Source organism: Elgaria multicarinata, chromosome 5 (assembly GCF_023053635.1).
Source record: "Elgaria multicarinata webbii isolate HBS135686 ecotype San Diego chromosome 5, rElgMul1.1.pri, whole genome shotgun sequence".
Classification (NCBI taxonomy): Eukaryota; Metazoa; Chordata; class Lepidosauria; order Squamata; family Anguidae; genus Elgaria; species Elgaria multicarinata.
The window spans coordinates 74252339-74270572 of NC_086175.1; the positions used below are offsets into that span (position 1 = coordinate 74252339).

Below are 18234 nucleotides of genomic sequence, written 5' to 3' on the forward strand. Positions count from 1 at the left end.
AATCCCGCCCATTTGCACACAAACATACGTATTCCCGTAATAAGTGATAATATGTTTGTATTGCATATGCCTCCATGTTGTAGAAGCACGTTTACAGTTTGGCGCACCAGCCCCTCTACACACCCACCCACACACCCACCAGAGAAGCCTCGTGAACATCAGGACTGGTAACTCCTTTTCTATCATGTATAACGTGGCATCCTTGACATAGAAAACTCCCAGGGATAGAAGTTTGTCATAAATACACAAAGCACCCACAAAAATAACCCCTGCAAGACTGTTTATTGACACATCCACAAAGGTTGGCACATTATGGCATCTGACAACCATGTTTGTACACAGATGTTGCTAGCATTTCCATGTTCCAGAAACAACTCTGGAAACCCACACTCCTTTGTATTGGAGGCAGACATAAATGCTACATACATTCTCCTCACACATACCTATATACTATAGTCAGTGACATCTGATAACGCCAGTAAATTTCACCAGTCTCATAATGCCAGTAAATTTCACCAGTCTCACAATTCATACCAATTGTGCATGTAATACACAAAGATGCCCACGTTGTTCCACACAAATTCATCCATACACATACACCACAGAAAAGTACTGATTCAAATTTATGTGATTTTTGTTTTGTAAGATTTTTGAGGCCCTTCTAAGTTGAGAGGCAGGTTAAAAATATGCTAAATAATAAATACAAATTAAAAAACAAAATGGGACCCTATACAACGGCTGAGAGGCTTTTAGAAATTGGCATACAGCCTGGTACAACAGCACAACACTATATACACCACCAATATAATGAGCTTTATCACACCAGCATTATACTCTGCAATCACTGCGAATTGCATGCAAAGGACTCAGAAGTTTTCCACCTTATAATCTGCTTTGATTGTGAAGTACTCCAATGCATCCTGCCTTAATTAATTGTGCTATAAAGCCAAAAGATTCGCCGTATTTAGAGCTTGGTACCTGCTTCCCTCGGATTATCCCCGTAGAGCTAAGCTTTCCTGGTTGTTGTTTTTGCTACCGGCACCAGCGATCCTTTGCATACTAGGAAGTGAGTTTAAGGGGGGGAATGTAAAAAAATCATAAAAAATCAACAGATGATCCAATTCAATTCAAATTTGGTATGCTTAATGCTCTCCCTAATATCTATTACTGTGCCAATTTTGGTGTCTTTATCTTTAAAGCTTACACAGATGTAAGCATTTCTTTAAAATCCTGTTCCTGCGCCCCAGTTTTTCTATACAGGTAAGGTTTCATGGCACACCGGGTAAGCTAGTTCCCAGAAAAAAATGTGGGGAGAGGATCTCGTTCGTTTGCACAACTATGCAATTTTCTATATGTTATTTAGAAATGTATCTGTGCAGAACTTCCCATATGTTTACATTTAAAACACATGTTAAAAATCTTACAAAGATGCTGAGGGTGGCATAGAAGCAGCCTCATCCTTGGATGAAATCGTGCTGTCAAACGTTCCTTATTCTGTGCATATTTTGTCTCTGCTAATGGCTATTTCATAAAACTATTCTTTTGGTCTAGACCGAATGGGTCACTTATATAGCAAAATAGGTATTTGGCTTGGTGTCCCAGCCGTGCTAGAGCTCCCAAGAAACCAAAAACTGAGAATCCAGTTCTACTATAGTCACTTGTCCATTTTGCCAGCCAGGTAAAAGACAGCATTGTAATCAAATGTTGTGGTTGCTAGGCAATCCTCAGGTGGTTAGGGATTAACAGCTCTCTTTTCTGCTTGCAACCCACCCATAGTGCAGTCTCCATGCTTCAATCCCCCTGCGCAAAAACACTTTCCAGTGTTTAACAGATGAAAAGAGGTAGGACTGCTAAGTCTCTGTACTTTTAATACTTCAAAATTTGGTGCTAAGAAACCCAGATTTTACACTGAAAGCAATTCATGCTGATAAGAAAAGAGGTATATAGATTTCCTTATTTTGCCTAAAGTAGCTTAATTTGCATTTATAGGATTTGCCCTTTTTGGCAGGGAGTGGTATGAGAACAAGATGAAGGACGTTAGGTGATAGGGGTGCATAAAGTGTAGAACATGACTAGGGAGGTTTTGGAAGATGTGTAATTATGAAGTGGCCAATGCAGGACATTTTGGTGCCTGAGCCAAATTATCTTCATACAGTTTATCCAGACATTCTCCTCTGTAAGCCCTACTTAGATGTCATTTAGCTCTGATTCATTTCAGTGGAGCTTGTGCAAGAGAACTTCCTGGAAAAGTATTATCAGTTAGCAACACCTCTATGAAGGAAGTTTACAATATTTGCAGCTTTTTAGATTAGAAAAAAGGGTGAGTAAGTGGACACATGTCAGAGTAGTTATGCAAGGTGCTGAGAAATAATGAAACTGAGTGGTGTGATATTCAGGATAGATAAAAGGAAGTATTTCTGCACACACCAATATATGGAATTCACCACCACAAGTTGTAGTGATGATGGCCACCAACTTGGACATTTTTAAAAGGGGATTAAATTCATGGAGGATATGGTTATCAGTGGCTGCTAGCATCTTAGGCAGTGCGCCTCTCAATACCAGTCACTGCGGAACATAAGCAGAAGGTGTTATTGCCCTGCTTGTGAGCTTCATGACACAGGGGGAAATCGTGATTGCTTACCGTCACTTCTCCGCCCATGCGTTTGTCCCTCATTACTCCTGCTTTTGAAAGAGGAAGTAAGCAACATGGATGTGACCCATTCAGTGGGCCATTTTGATCGCGCTGCTTCTTCTGCACACAGCAAGAGATAGTGGCAACTTCCGTCTTTAAAAATAAGTCGGATTTACTGGGGTGCTGTTTGCGTTTTTTTGTGGCGTGAAGAAGGCTAGAAGAGGCGGGAGGCGTACAGAACACAGACGTCGTCATGAGAGGGACCAATGAAAATCCATGAGTGCCCAGTAATGAGTGTGCAATAAAACACTCATCTGATGGAGCTCTGTGGTTTCCTGTTCAAATATCTGGTTGACCACCGAGGGAACAGAATGCTGGACAGCATAGGCGTTTGGTCTGATCCAGCACAGCTTTTCTTATGTTCTTATGGCTTTAATGCAGCTAACCCTCCACAAGATCATGCTGTGGTCACTGATTGGTAGAAGAAGAGGTGTTTTTCAAAATATGGTTATGACTCACCCCATGGAAGAAATAACTCAGTAACAAGAGAGATTGGAAGAGATTTGAGAGAGTTGGGTCTGGTTTTCCTCTCTTATGAGGGAAAAATGACCGGGGGAGGGGGGAACCTCATCATGTGTCTCCAAATGCTTAGGAGTAGAGGAAAGTCTTGTACAGTCTTATACAATTTTGTATTGTACAGTCTGAAATAATTGAGTTATTAATTGTAGTCATTCAAATGAAAACTGCAAGCACATTTGTATCCAATTGGCCCGTTCAAGCAATACCCTAAGCCATGGCTAGGCCACTAACCCTTACACAGCTAATTGTTAGTAAGTGTGTTTAAATCATGGTTATCTAGCCACCATGGTTAGGAATGGTTCACACAACACACTAAGTCATGGTTTACATGACACACTAAGCCATAATGTTTAGCTCAAAATGCTTAACCACCGTGGCTTAATGTGTCATCTGAACAGGGTCAATGTTAATTTAAGTCCCCTTTATTTAAGTCCATTATTCTAAGTAAGACTAAAGTTGGATACAACCCACAGATTATAAATACTGTTAGATATTTGAAATTGTATTTTATTTTAACTGGCTTATGGTAAAAGTGTTTAAATTTAAGACACTTTTATAATTAGATAGTGAATTTTAAAAATATAACGTTGAGCAAAGGAAGACATGTTTCTTTACATTTTCCTTATCTACATGTATCATCACTACAAATACATAGGGGTAAATATTTGCATGCAAGCTGAAGCATTGTGTCTATGTCATGTTGCATTGTTACTAAGGATCTACACTACTGCTTTAAAGCGCTTTATAACAGTTATAAAGCGTTTTAACTGCTTTAAAGTGCTATAAAACTGTTATAATGCGCTTTAAAGCAATAGTGTAGATCCGGCCTAAATCTCACAGGAAAATAGGAAGCTGCCTTATACTAAGTCAGAGCATTGGTTTATCTAGCCCAGTATGATTGACACTGACTGGCAGCAGATCTCCAAGGTTGCTGGCAGGGCATTTTCCAGCCCTACCTGGAGATGCCGGGGGTGGGTGGGTTGAGTTTGGTACCCTCTACATGCAAGGCAGGTGCTATACCTCTGAGTTATGTAAGTGCGTTCACTTCCTTGGGTACAATCTTCTTAAAACAGAGTAAGGCCTTAGCTAGACCTAAGGTTTATCCCGGGATCGCCCCGGGATCGTCCCTGCCTGCTCCCGGGATATCCTGTGTGTCATTTACATGAACAGGGTTGACCCCGGGACAAACCTTAGGGTTAGGCCTAAGAGTTCAATAAGCTATCTCTGAGGAAGCCACTGTTACTGTTAGATACATCCAGAACCTTCTACAACTCTTTTTTAGAAGTAGTTACCTGTTAACCCTTCCTGTGTTATGTTTTAAGAGCATTCAGCCATGGGACATGTGGGATTGTTCCCATATCGTATAAATATAAAAGAGGCATCTGGGAAAAGTGTTCAGCAACATGTCTATCCATTACAATTAACTGGTCAGCAAACGCAATGCAGGCAGCAATACAAGCTGGGGATGAAATATGATATAAAAGAAGCAGCATTATTACAGCCCACGGTATGAATTCTGCAGGATAGTGGAATCTTTGTTGTCAAGGCATGGCATAAATTCTCAAGATTAATGTGTAAGATGTAATTATTAATAACATGTTAACATTAAAACAAAATATATATTCTTTCTAAATGATTAGCTATATAATGTATTGGTTAATTATTGTTTAACCCTTTTAACTATGGCTAATAAGAATCTACTTTGGATTTTTATTTAAATAGGCAGGATGTAATTCAAAACAATAAAAAAATAAATGACATCATGTTCTACTTTGACCCTCAAAAGTATAGCAAAGAAAGAGCCAGTGAAAATAATAGAAAATTGCACCTGGACTTGGCATCACCATGACCTACTTTCTGGCCTCAGTCTAGCGATGTGCATGCAAATAAGTGCTTGTGAGTTTTGGTTTCGTATGGGAGGCAGATAGTCATTGACACCTCAGTATTTGTGTACCTCTTATTTCAGCAATTTATGGTTATTCAGCCAGAATGAGTATGCATACATTGCTGAGAAAAGGGGCATATAACCTCCTGATTCCTACCTGCTTTGTTACACATCAGGTCTGCTCTCTACATGGTCAGGGGAATTAATTTTAGGGTAGGCCATAAAAAGGAACACTTATCTAAGATTATTCCACATCTTTAAATTTTCAGGTTAGTTGAGACACATATTTGAATCCGTTCACTTCGTGTGCTACAGTTTGTTACCCATAGTACTTTAAAACTGGTTGAATGTTCATCTCTTCCAGCAGAGATAATATTGTAGTAAATATGTCAATAATATTTGAAATAGATTAGCATTGCCAGGAAAACAACAGCAACAAACTGGGTGAGAATGAAGCGATGATGCTGGTAAAATAATCTAGTTAAGCATGACTTCTGCGCATCATTGTAGGCATCTGCCCTCTAATACTAAAGCCATAACAGGCATTTACATTTATGTCTACATTTATTTTTGCTTTTGCTGGAAACCACTAATCTAGAATATGCAAAAAGCAACAATTGTGGTGTGGTCCTGCCACCCTTCTGAAGGTTGCAAAATTCTGAGCATTTGTTTTTAGTTTAATTTCATGGCATACAGTGATGCATGATTTCCCAGTGTCTGGCTGTCCCTGTCAGTAGAGCAATGGAGATTAAAACAAATGGTTAGTTCCTTCACTTGCTCTGGTGTCCAGCTGCCTGGCTAGCAGTAGTGGTAAAAGCACCAAGTGATGGAGATGAAGTCAGAAAACTACACCACATTTGGCTACTCTGCTTTCAATGGCTTTCCAACAGACTAGCTTGCACAGCCAGTTACCAATGCCACCAATCTACACTACTACACTAGGATCTACAGTAGTGTAGATCCTAGTGTAGGATCTACACTACTGCTTTAAAGCACTTATAACAGTTTTGACAACTGTATATGGAGTGTGCCCTGGGCCCCAACAGATGTCAAAACTGTTATAAAGCACTTTAAAGTAGTGCAGTAGTGTAGATCCTGCCCAAGTCAGCCTAGCTACTCTGGCTGCTTCTGTCAACTCTGAGTCCTCCCCAGGTACCCCAGCAGGAGCAGCTGCCAGATTCATGGATATATGAATGAGAAGAGAAGTGTGTGTGTATGTGTATAAAAGAGAAAGGAATGAGTGAGAAAGAAGATGGGTGAGTGTACAAGAGCATGTGTGCACACACACGTACATGTGTGTTGGATGGGTTTTGAGGTCTCAGCAATGAATTCAATTTTCCTTCACAATTGAGACTGTCAACTTCAGTGTCTTCTTAAATGCTATTATGCTGCAGGTACGTGTGTTTCATACATGCGGGGACAGCACACCTTGACTTATGCAGCTGCAATTCTTGCTTTGTACTTGTGACCCAGAGTTTAGATCATGAAGGTATGATCTGTAGTTGGTCGGTTAACATGTATGAATGTATTGCTTGTGCCAGAGAATTAGTAAGCGCGTAGAATAGTTGTACCTCATAGATTAATATAATGTTTTCTATGATCTTTGCTCCTCAACTGCTGAGCTCTGTGCCAGCAACACAGGCTCCACTCTGACCCAGCTAAACTTCATTCCCTGAAACTTCCCGGGCATCTCACCCTTGAGGATTCAAAGGGCACCGTCCTGAGTGCCCTCCCTTTTTTAACTCAACACAGGTCTTTTGACTCTAAGTAAAACAGATGTTTTCCTAAAGTAGCAAATTGCTTTCCTTTTTTTTTTTTTTTTTTTTTTTGCAGTGTTACTACTATGCCATTACTATATTTGGAGAAATACAATATAGTTTGCTGTAAGACTCTAGCAGTTCCCATACACAGAAATTTTAATTACTTCATGACCTCTCTTACAAAATGCTAACCAAAAAAAAAAAAAGTAAGAAAGCCCATAATGGAACACATTTTTGCAGCTCTCCATAAAAATAATATTCTTCTCTGACGAAGATATTTTTGCTGTTGTTTATTAAATTAATATTTGTTCAGTTTCCTTTTTCAGTGGTTATCATCATCATCATCATTTATTTATATCTATACTGCCTAATAGTCAAAGCTCCCTGGTTAGTTCACACACACAAAATCACAATACAAGATAATAAAACATAATATAAAATCTTTAACATACAAAATTTAAAGCAATTTAAACAGTTAAAACATTTACAATATGATATTGCGCCTGATAGAAACAACTGATGCCCTATGCTATCAAATGCCTAGAACAGTCCTGGCCTGGCACTGAAAAGATGACTGTGTTGATGCCAGGCAAACCTCAGTGGGAAGAATATTCCATAATCAGGGAAAAGAGCAGCTGATGCCTGCAGCCACAAACACCAGCACTCCCCTAGACATGGTTTCAAATCTGTTAGCAGCAACCATCCTTTTTCCAGGGCTCCTTAAAGAAGGAATCACAACACTCTGCCAAGTCCATAGTCTATCCGATAGGAGCCACGCATGGAGAATCCATGGGCTCCCCAGGAGAAGGCTTAATGTGGGGAATAATGCACCTATACAGGCGCTCATCAGAACACCTCGGGATGCAAATAGCAGCTTTGGGGGAGCCATTTTTTATCAAGATCATTCCAGGGATAAACTCAGCCCACATTGCATGGTCTTGATCCTGCTCCCCTTGCAGTTGCTATTTACATTCAGAAAAATGTGCACATTAATTGCATTCATGCCATTAGTTTGGCCCAAGCCAGGTGCTGCTTTCACTAGCACAGCACTGAATGGATGCCCGTTGGATATGGAGACAAGATGAACATGGGAATAATAATTAGTAATGAGAAACAGCTGCCATAGATATTGCTGAGATGAGGCATTTATAGGAATTCTTGAGTGAATAATTGAAAAGGAGTTTCACTGCTTAGATGCTTTCCTATTCAACATGAATCAGGTGTACACATACCTGTTATTCCCAATTACAAAAGAAGGGGGAAGATGGGTGTTTGGATGCCCTGAATACTCATCTCTGTTTTTGTGGGGAGAGGAGGAATAGAGAAGGTGTGGATTTACAGCTTTGAGACATGATCTCATCCCTGGTAAATTGTCCCTTGCTTACTTGTGTGGAGTGTTTTATTTTTGCCACCTGGGTATTGGACCTCCATCCCATATCACACATTCCTTTTCAAACCTTCCTCAGTTTCAAATGAGGTTTACTATGCAAAATGGAGGACTGTTGTTGTTGTTTTAAAAAAAGCTTATTGGAGTCCATGCAGTTTTTTTTTGATCCAGGCTTAATCTCACTCTCTCTAAAATCATATGTGTTATCACCTACTACCCTTTTCCTCAATAGATCCCCTCTGCTTCTAAATCGTTTCAGAACCCTGTCACAGGATTCCATGGAATTCAGCAGAAAACAAATGTATAAAGATAAATTTGAGCTAAGCATTTTTGATGGTGGGATCAAAACAGGAAAGAAAGTCATTCAAATGACCAGTGGAATTTTCCTGCACTTGCATGTTTTATTTGAAACACCAGCACACAATTCAAGCTACTGAAGTTGAACTGAAAAAGAAGCAATAAAATGTCAGCAACTCTAGAAGGTAGGACTAGAAATGACCCATTAGGTCTTCGCCAGATTAGAATTACAGTGTCAAATATGATGCATATGTCCAGTAACAATACTGAAATAGAAAGTAATGTCCTATAAAAACATTTCAGTTTTGTTTTGTTTTTTATTCCTGTTCTAGGTCACTACCTTTTCATATTTACTATCTCCTATTGTATGAAATCAGAAATGCAGCATTTATTCCTGTTCTACCTTTTCATATTTACTATCTCCTATTGTATGAAATCAGAAATGCAGCATTTATGATCTAAATTCTAACCACCACCAAAGCTGCTATTAGGTCCATTGGGGAGGGGGGTGAGGAATATAGGTAGACCTTGCAGATCCCCACAGTTCTTTCCACCCACAAGCACACAAATTAAGACTTGGCTGGTGCTGGGAGGCTCTGTGGACTGGATGAGGAACCTCCATGGGTTGGATTAGACCTGTAAGCTACAGGTTCTCCATTCCAGGCATTAGAACATTCATGCCATTAGTAAATTCCATGTCAGCCCATATCAATCAATGCATGAGGTCAGTGCATTCAGGGAGAAATCTAGACTAGTCAAAAGTTTTTTTGACCCTATAATTGAGGTCTATCAGCTAGGGATTATCATAAAGGTTGGGACCAATGAAAGCGCTCCAATTAGTTTTAGCACTTTGATCCTGAATAAACTTCTTCTTGTCAAGATGGGGCCCAGGCTCCCTAGTTTGGTTCTAAGTCAGAGCTAGAGGAAGCTCAGCCAAGACAGAGAGCGGGAGCAGAAATTCCCTAGAACTCTCCAAGAGCAAAGGAGTAATCTTCCCATGAGTTTATCAAATAAGAGGCCCAGATCAGAGACTGTCTTCCCCCCTCCTCCCCACTTGGGAATTCAGCCTTTGTTGGATGGGGAGGGAGTACCGAAATTGACAGATTAGACAGGCTGTGGCAGGGTAAATGTGCGGAATTAATATGAGGTGGGAGGCAGTCCTCCAGACCGACTGCATGTCAGATGTTGGGTCAAGAGGACCTTCCTTGAAGGAGGAGTCCAGTAAAACACTGCTGAGCATGGCAGGAAAATATCCATTTAGTTGAGTCAGATGCCTTGCTTTGTTTGGCTAATTAGGCTTAGAAGACAGCTTCTAGCCTTCACAGACACTACAGGTATAAAGAGGTGTTGGGGTTTTTAAACTAACCACTTTGTGGATTGCCTCATATCTCAGTGGAACGTCTTGGAATCTTGACACTTCTTTTGTTTTGTTTTTTAAGCTTTCAGCAACATTAGACATGGAGCTCCACCAGATAAGTGTTTTATTACATACTAGTTACTCACGGATTTTCGTGGATCCCTCTCATAACGTCATCTGCCTCCCACCCCTTCTAGCCTTCTTCGCATGACAAAAAAACACCCCAGTAAGTCCGACTTATTTTTAAAGACGGAAGTTGTCGCGATCTCCTGCTGTGTGCAGGAGAAGCAATGCAATCAAAAGGGCCCACTGAAAGGGCCACATGCACATTGTTTACATTCTTTTTCAAAAGTGGAAGTAATGAGGGACAAACACGTGGACGGAGAAGCGACAGTAAGCAAACATAATTTTCCTTTGTGTGATGATGCTCATGGTTGAACTAAACAATACTGTTAGCTGTGGAGATGACCCACAGGATACTCGCTAAGGATCAAGAGAAAGACTAGCCTAGCAGATAATTTCCACAGTGGCCCATAAAGGTTGACATAATCTCTATGTGCTTGCAGTAACAGAGCACAAAGCGTGGATGAGGTGGGGAGGAAAAGGAAGAGAATGATGGATTAGAGGCTGTTCTCCACAATGCAGATTAGAACTTCCTGTGATTTGAAAGAACATCTGTGAACAGTCCAAAAGACAGGTATGAAATTGGGCACCAAGAGAGGTCTAATTTTTCCCTGTAAGGCTCAAAAACAAACGAAAGCCTAAAGTCATTAATAGTAATCTTGTGTGCAATCACCATTCTGATGACAAAAAGTGATGGAGTTGAACAGCCTTCCCCAACTTGGCACCTTCCAAATGTGTTGAAATACAACTCCCATAATCCCCAGCCAGCATAGCCAATGATGATGAAGGTTGTAGTCCAACCCTTCTGGAGGAAACTAGGTTGAAAAAGGCTGGAGTAGCAGTTCCATAGTTGGACTATGTAGCTGGACTACGTAGTGCCCATGTTGCTCCCTTCATCTTTGGTTATAACAATAATTTATTGCCAGTGTTCTGTTATTAACCCTTGAAGCACCCACATTAAATAGTAGAGTGTTGTTGATGTGATCAACTAGTCAGGTGGTATATAAAGAGCAAGGCTGTATCTCTTTCTTTAATTCTGATGCCCATTCTGTAAGAAACATGCTTCATTGCCTGTGATACTCAGACCAGGAGGTACCTCTTTAAAACAATATTAATAATTTCCACTATACTCAGAAAATACACTGCAGACATTTAATGGTAACACTATATATTACAACATCAACCATCATTTCTATCTACTGTGATAGATATACGATACTTGTTTGCACAGAAGTTCTAAGATAAAACTTGTCCATATGCCCAATAGTTTGCTCCATAAGTGTGTAGCAGATATCTCATCTCTTCTGAGAAATACTCTTTTTACCCAACACTATCACAGGGAAAGCTTTGCTGTGCTGATTCACATTAAGGATCAATGACTCACACGTAATGTCTTTGAGCAGCATATTAAGAGCTGCAAATGCCTGTGGCAACTCAAACAAAAGCCTTCAGCAAATCACACACCTCTCAGACTTTTGGCCTAATGAAACATAACAGCTTACGTTATACTATAGTGCACAATGGAGGCATTGTAACTTCATACAAGTGAAAACTTGAAACATTTACAAGTGAAAACTTAAAACATTATTTAGAGATGGATTCGAACTTTTCAAAATGCCAACACTAATCACCATGTGATGATGACTCACCACTGATCATTACTGATCATTATTCTCACCACTAATTTTTATTTGTCTAAATTCGTGAGAATTAATGTCTGATAATTTACCACCTGACAAATGAAGTCTGATTCATACCACCAGTTTTAGCATTATTTGTAATCTGCCTTATTATTTGTTTGTTTCCTCTGACTTAGAACCAAACTAGGGAGCCTGGGCCCCATCTTGACAAGAAGAAGTTTATTCAGGATCAAAGTGCTAAAACTAATTGGAGTGCTTTCATTGGTCCCAACCTTTATGTTAATCCCTAGCTGATCAACGATAGGGTCAAAAGAACTTTTGACTAGTCTAGATTTCTCCCTTTATGCAATGACCTCATGCATTGATTGATATGGGCTGACATAGAATTTAGTAATGGCATGAATGTTCTAATGCCTGGAATGGAGAACCTGTAGACCACAGGCCTAATCCAGCCCATGGAGGTTCCTCATCTAGTCCACAGAGCCTCCCAGCACCAGCCAAGTTTTCATTTGTGAAGACAGCTAACAAAATATAAGCCTTTTGTTATGCCTAACAAATTGGTGTGAACCCAAATATATATCTGAGGTACACATAATCTTTACTCTCTCGCACATTTTTATTGGCTGCTTTCTGTTTGGAGCAAGTAAGACAACTGACCAGTTCCCTACAACCCTTGCCACCATTCAGTAAATGCTCCTGGCAGACATCATATGATCTAGTCAACTCAAGCAAGGACTAACTACTAAAAAATACTAAAACAAATGGCCTCAAAGAGATGGCCAGTCAAGAGTATCATTCGGGGAGAGCGGGGGATGAATTGTATAATTAGAAGCAATACTTATGAGCAATAATGAACAGGTTTTGTTCAGTATGTACTGCTGTCCTTACTAAATACGTGCAGTGTAAGTAGATGTACTGTGATACAATCATTTTATTCTTTGTTCCATATGTTTGCACAATTTTACAATTTACATATAGGATGGGAGGAAGTGTTATGTATTCTCCAGTTCCAAAAAGTAAGTAGTTTCAGGGGTAACATTATTGGATTTTGCTTCCTTTGAAAAAGAGTTCACTGGAGACTTAAGGCGGCCTTGTAATATTTGCTTTATTTGCAAATATTCAAGCAGAGCATCATGGAAGCAGATACAGCCCCCTAAGCAGACAGTATAACCACTAATACTGCATCAGTTCCCCAAAGAGAGCCCCCTGCACTCTGAGTTGTTTCATCTTCAGCCAATTCTTGCCTCCAAAATCTATCTCTCCAAATTTAATCCCTGCAGTCATTAATGCCCATTGAACTTCTTTTGTGAACTCCTGAACTACTCAGTGAGGACATTTCAGCCAATCTTTTCTGACCATTAGTGATCAACTTTAAAAAGCATGATCTGTCACCAACAATAAAGATATAGATTTTTCCCCTCCCATAAACTGTACCACAGAAAAGCCAATTTGACAGCAGGGGTTAATGTATGGTCTTATATTTCCTCTCTCTCTCATGCCAGTAATTAAGGTGGGGGGAAAGGTGGAATATGGAAATGCTGACCTTCTGTTTGGTGTTTTTCATCAGTCACACACACCCTTGCTCCTCAGACACACTAAATAATATGTCACTTGTTCTCATTAGGATGAATATAAATCCTTGCCTTCTTCATCAAGAGTTCCTGATTATAGAAGTCATTGCCTCGTGACAACACAGGGTTCCAAAGGGCAGTCAAGCGAATGTCCCAGAGTTTATAATGTGACTGTGCCAATTTCAGTACTGATTTATTGAAACTCCAACTGGAGCATTTAGATTTTGCTTCTGCCAAATGATGTGGCTGGAATGCCCAGTTATTTTCCCATGTGAATAGCAGGAATACAAAAAATAGATCTGGAAGAGTTCACAGAATTAACCTTTTTTCATACGCAGCCTATCCTCCTCTCCTTTTCCAAAGGTGTACTAAGCAAATACTCAAGCTTCTTGGTTCTTTCAAAATGTTTCATCGTTGTATAATACAAATGCAGCACCGAGATTTTTTTAAGTGATTACATTGCACAATATGTAGGTTCTAAAACCTTCCCTCTGGTTTCCTTCTCTCCTTTCGTACCCTCTTTTCTTGAGCATCTGCCTAAAACTGTAAATACCTCAAACAAACTTCTCGCTTTGGACTCCTCCAATGTGTGCTACCAAGTGGGTGGGTATTTTATTTTTTTCTTCTGAAATGAAAGAACCAATTTATACCCTTTTATGGACCTTTTTATTACTAACTGCAGTGGAAATATTTTCTAAAATAAAGGCTCCTTTGTTTATAAGCCTTTTTGTGTTGCAACCAGTAATACCACTTGTTGGATGTAGGGCATTTCCTAGGGCCTCTGGTAAACATGACAATAATTCACACATTTTTCTAATCCTTTTCTAGAGGATTAAAGGCTATCGTATATCAACTCATTACACAAGTGATTAAGATAGAAAATTATTTATTTAAAATATTTCTTCGCCACCTCTCAAGGCAGAAGTCCTCCCAAGGTGGCTTACAGCAAAGTTAAAAGTGGTAAAAACTAGATCACAGTAAAATGGCAATTAAAAACAACAAAAGGCAACAATAAAACCAGCAACAACAACAGCAAGAACAGCAGTCCTATCAAGAGACATCCAAAGTAAAATAATATGTTTTCAAGGCCTTCTTAAAAGCCTGTAGTGACAGAGCATGACAGACCTCTGATGGAAACTTGTTCTGAAGTTGTGGGGCCACCGCAGAGAAAGCCCTTTCATGTGTGGTCACTTACCTCTCTGCTTTCACAGATGGGCAAATGAGAAGGGCCTCTCTTTCTGATCTTAAAGTATGAGCAGGCTGAAATGTGTTAAAGAAGTCCTTCAGGTCATTTGGTCCCAAACCGTTTAAGGCAGTGGTTCCCAATTGGGGGTCCGCGGATGTTATCAAATTACTTTACCCCCAATAATACTCAGGCAGCTACAAGTAAACTTATACATATGTTCCTCTTTTCCTCTTGGAGTATTTAACTCCGATCACAGCATTTGGGCTCCAAATTCTAATCCAAATTTGAGATGATAATCTTAAAACAAACCCTATCCATAATAAATAGTACTCACGGGAATTTGATCTATAAGATGATGTGCAGATGGTATATGTCACCTGTAAAACTAGCAAAAATGTTTAAAGGGGCCTCAAGTAAATGTTGGAAATGTAAAAAAAAAGAAGGAACTTTTTATCATCTTTGGTGGACTTGTAAAAAAGCCAAGGCTTTTTGGATTCAGATACATTCGTTAATCAAAAAAATATTGAAGACAAATATAGAAATGAAACCGGAAGCATTCTTACTTGGATTAATGGATAAACAAATTCAAGAGAAGGGGGGAACTTTGTTTTTATATTTGTTTTTATATATGACGGCAGCAAGACTACTTTTTGCACAGAACTGGAAAGACCCGGTAATACCGACAACGGAGGAGTGGATGCTGAAGATGTTAGAACTGGCAGAAATGGCAAAACTTACAGCGATAATGGGAGAAAGGTCAACAGCCATGTTTATGTTGGAATGGAAACCATTGATAGATTATATTTGAAAGAGACAGAGAAAAATGATTTATTTGTTTGTGGGTTTTAGGTTAACAGGGGGGAAGGGAAAACAAATTCTGTGAATTCAAGGTTGTAACTTAGGTGGAAGGGTAATTAAGAATATAAGGGGCATTTCAGGCATGGAGAGGACAGAAGAAATATATATCCTAACCTCACCCTTAAATGTTTTTTAGTAATTGTAGTTGTTATACGTAGTATTGTGGGTATGTACAATGTCTGTGTATGTATTATGTGTGATGCTTGTTTAGATGTTGCTGTTGAAAAATATAAATTAAATAATAACAAAACAAAAGGAATTTGATCCTTTCTACACGAGGCATTTATCGTGTACTCATCGTGACTCCTGACTCACAGTAGTTTGCAGGTGCTTTACACAACACTGTCATCCTCCACGACCTCTCCTGTTGTTTGCCACCATTATAGTGGGGTTCTTTTCCTAACACAGAAAGTCTAGTATTTCTGTGAATGTCCCCTGTTGCATTTGCACAATTCCGTTATACCTAGTGCTTGTGTAATGGAACATACAGACCCTGTTCAGAAAACATGCTAAGCATTGGTGGTTAAGCACTTTGAGCTAAACATTATGACTTAGCATGTCACGTGAACCATGACTTAGCGTGTCGTGTGAACCATTCCTGACCATGGTGGCTACACAGCTTAAACATTCTCACTAACCATTTGCTGAAAAGGGGTTAGCGGTCTAACCATGGCTTAGCGTGTTGTCTGAACAGGCCCACAGAAAGGAAGAGAAATGATGCGCGTGCGCACACTGGGGGAAAACGTGTAAAGGAGCCAATCTTAATCCCACAAAGAATCCAGAAATAGAAGCCAGAGTAAAGTGGTAGGTAAAAAACTATATAACTATCATCTTCTGTCATCACAGTTCTCCACTGCTGAAGAATGAATGGCAATAGATGAAACGAACACAATTAATACCAATGAAGCCAGGGAAAAGTAAAATTTTAGTAAAAACATCTTGCATTCTCCAGAAACAGATATATTCTTGAATGCAACTGGAAATTTCCTTTCCCTAATCTGAGAATTGTTACACCTTGTCCTATTTTCAGATATCAAAACTGTAGCTTGTAAATATTTTCAGAAAAGCATTGTCTCCATTTAGAGTAGAAACTGTCACCACCTCTTTACTCAGGAAACAAGGCCAAGATCACTTCCATATGACACCCAAATGCTTATGGGGTAAATGGGAATTCCCTGTATTTAGAGAAAATCCCCAAAATCTGATTAGCATACCACCAAGTGGTGGAGAAGGCATGGCTGTGGAAAAATAACCCCTGTTACTCAGGACTGCCACAAGAGATTTTGCTGCCTGAGGCAAAGGACAAGATGGCACCCCCTCCCATACCATGTGCAAAAGCCAACTGGAGTGGTAGTTTATTTTATTTTATTTTATTTATTATTGCATTTATATCCCACCTTTTTTCCTCCAAGGAACCCGGCGGCATACATAATCCTCCTTCTCTCCATTTTATCCTAGCAACAACAACCCTGTGAGGTAGGTTGGGCTGAGAGGCTGTGACTGGCCCAAAGTCATCCAGTGGGTTTCCATGGCTGAGTGGGGACTAGAACCCAGATCTTCCGACTCCCAGTCCAGCTCTTTAGCCACTACACCACACTAGCTCTCCAGCACTTTAGCCACTGTGCCACACTGGTAGTTGAATCTGTCTTCAATAATGGTTGTGGGATAGCATCCTCTACTACTCATGAAGGCAGCAGACTAGCTCAGGAGGAACAGGGCAGGCCACATAGCACACAGTTCTGTCATCCAACATCTCACTGCCGTCTCCCAGCATCTGCTGCCTGAGGGGACTGCCTCACTCTGCCTAATGGTAGGGCTAGCCCTGCTCTTATGCAATCTCTGATATAAAAAAGTAAATTTGGGGATTTAGTTAGGCAATCAGAAGTTTACATGCTTTTGAAAGTTGTGAAAACAGAAAAGCAAAGAAAATTGTTCAGAGGAATTAGCAAAATTTGCAATCGTGAAGTTAGACTCAGGATTTAGGAATTTTCTACATGAGACTTTTAACCCGCACATTTACCGAAGCTTGTCTTTCTAGATTCTTTGCAGGATTAACGTCAGATAATTTACACATGTTTTTTCTGGAGGTTTTCTCGCTCTGCTTTTCTATATGTTCTATTACACAACCACTAGGTGGTGCGGTGGTATAGCAGAATTGAGCAAATATATGACCCCATTCAGAAAGATTCCAGACTTTCCTTGTTACAAAAAAGACTGTGATAATGGTTGCAAAACATGGAAGAGGCAGGATGACAACATCATGTAAAGGACCCACAAACTACCATGAGTGAGGAACCAGTAGCACACAATAAAATCCTTGGATAGAAAGGCTTTTAATGATTTCATAGGGGGTTAGATTATAGTATATATTGCTTCACTTACATGAAATTGTAGTAAGCCTGCCTTGTGGCTTTTTAAGGGGTCCCTGCTCATTTTCCTGAGTGCGACCTCATATTTCTTCCTCAAAGTCCTGTCCTGATGACAACACAGCCATCTTGAAACCACAATGGAAGCTGACTCACCATGTTCGGAAAGACTGGTGTAGGAAGGGAGAGGGGTTTGGCCTCTTCTTTCTCCAAAAGTCCTGTCCATCAGCTCAGAGCTTTCTCTTCTCCAGGTATAAGAACTGACTAACTGAATATCTTTGCTGTAGTTAGACCAAAAATGAAAAGAGGCAGGACATTTGATTATTGTGGTGTGAAGCACTTCTATGGTTACAGGAAGAAAACATTTTTGGAGCAATGAGAAGAACAGGGAACATGTCCCAGGGTATTTAAGAAACACTTAGCTGGCTCCAAAACAAAGGACAGTAGTTTGGAAAGGTGAGCTAGGTGGCAGATTCTCAATTCATACAGGAGGAGGCCATGTGAGGGTGCTCACGTAGGCTCTGGCCCCAGAAAGGGCTGCTGGGAACAAGGCCAGACAACGGAGTTCCAGCCAATGTGTTTAAAGATGA

The 18234-nt window shown here is 39.9% G+C and overlaps 1 protein-coding gene across 1 annotated transcript in view; it reads right to left on the reverse strand.

Annotated features, from left to right (window-relative positions):
• Positions 1 to 1454, reverse strand: part of SMIM11 (small integral membrane protein 11) — a 132102-nt gene extending 130648 nt beyond the window's left edge. Inside the window, exon 1 of the mRNA XM_063126673.1 lies at positions 1444 to 1454. The gene's annotated coding sequence lies outside the window, so the exon portion shown is untranslated. The remainder of the gene's footprint in view (positions 1 to 1443) is intronic.
• Between the last annotated feature and the right edge of the window lie 16780 nt (positions 1455 to 18234).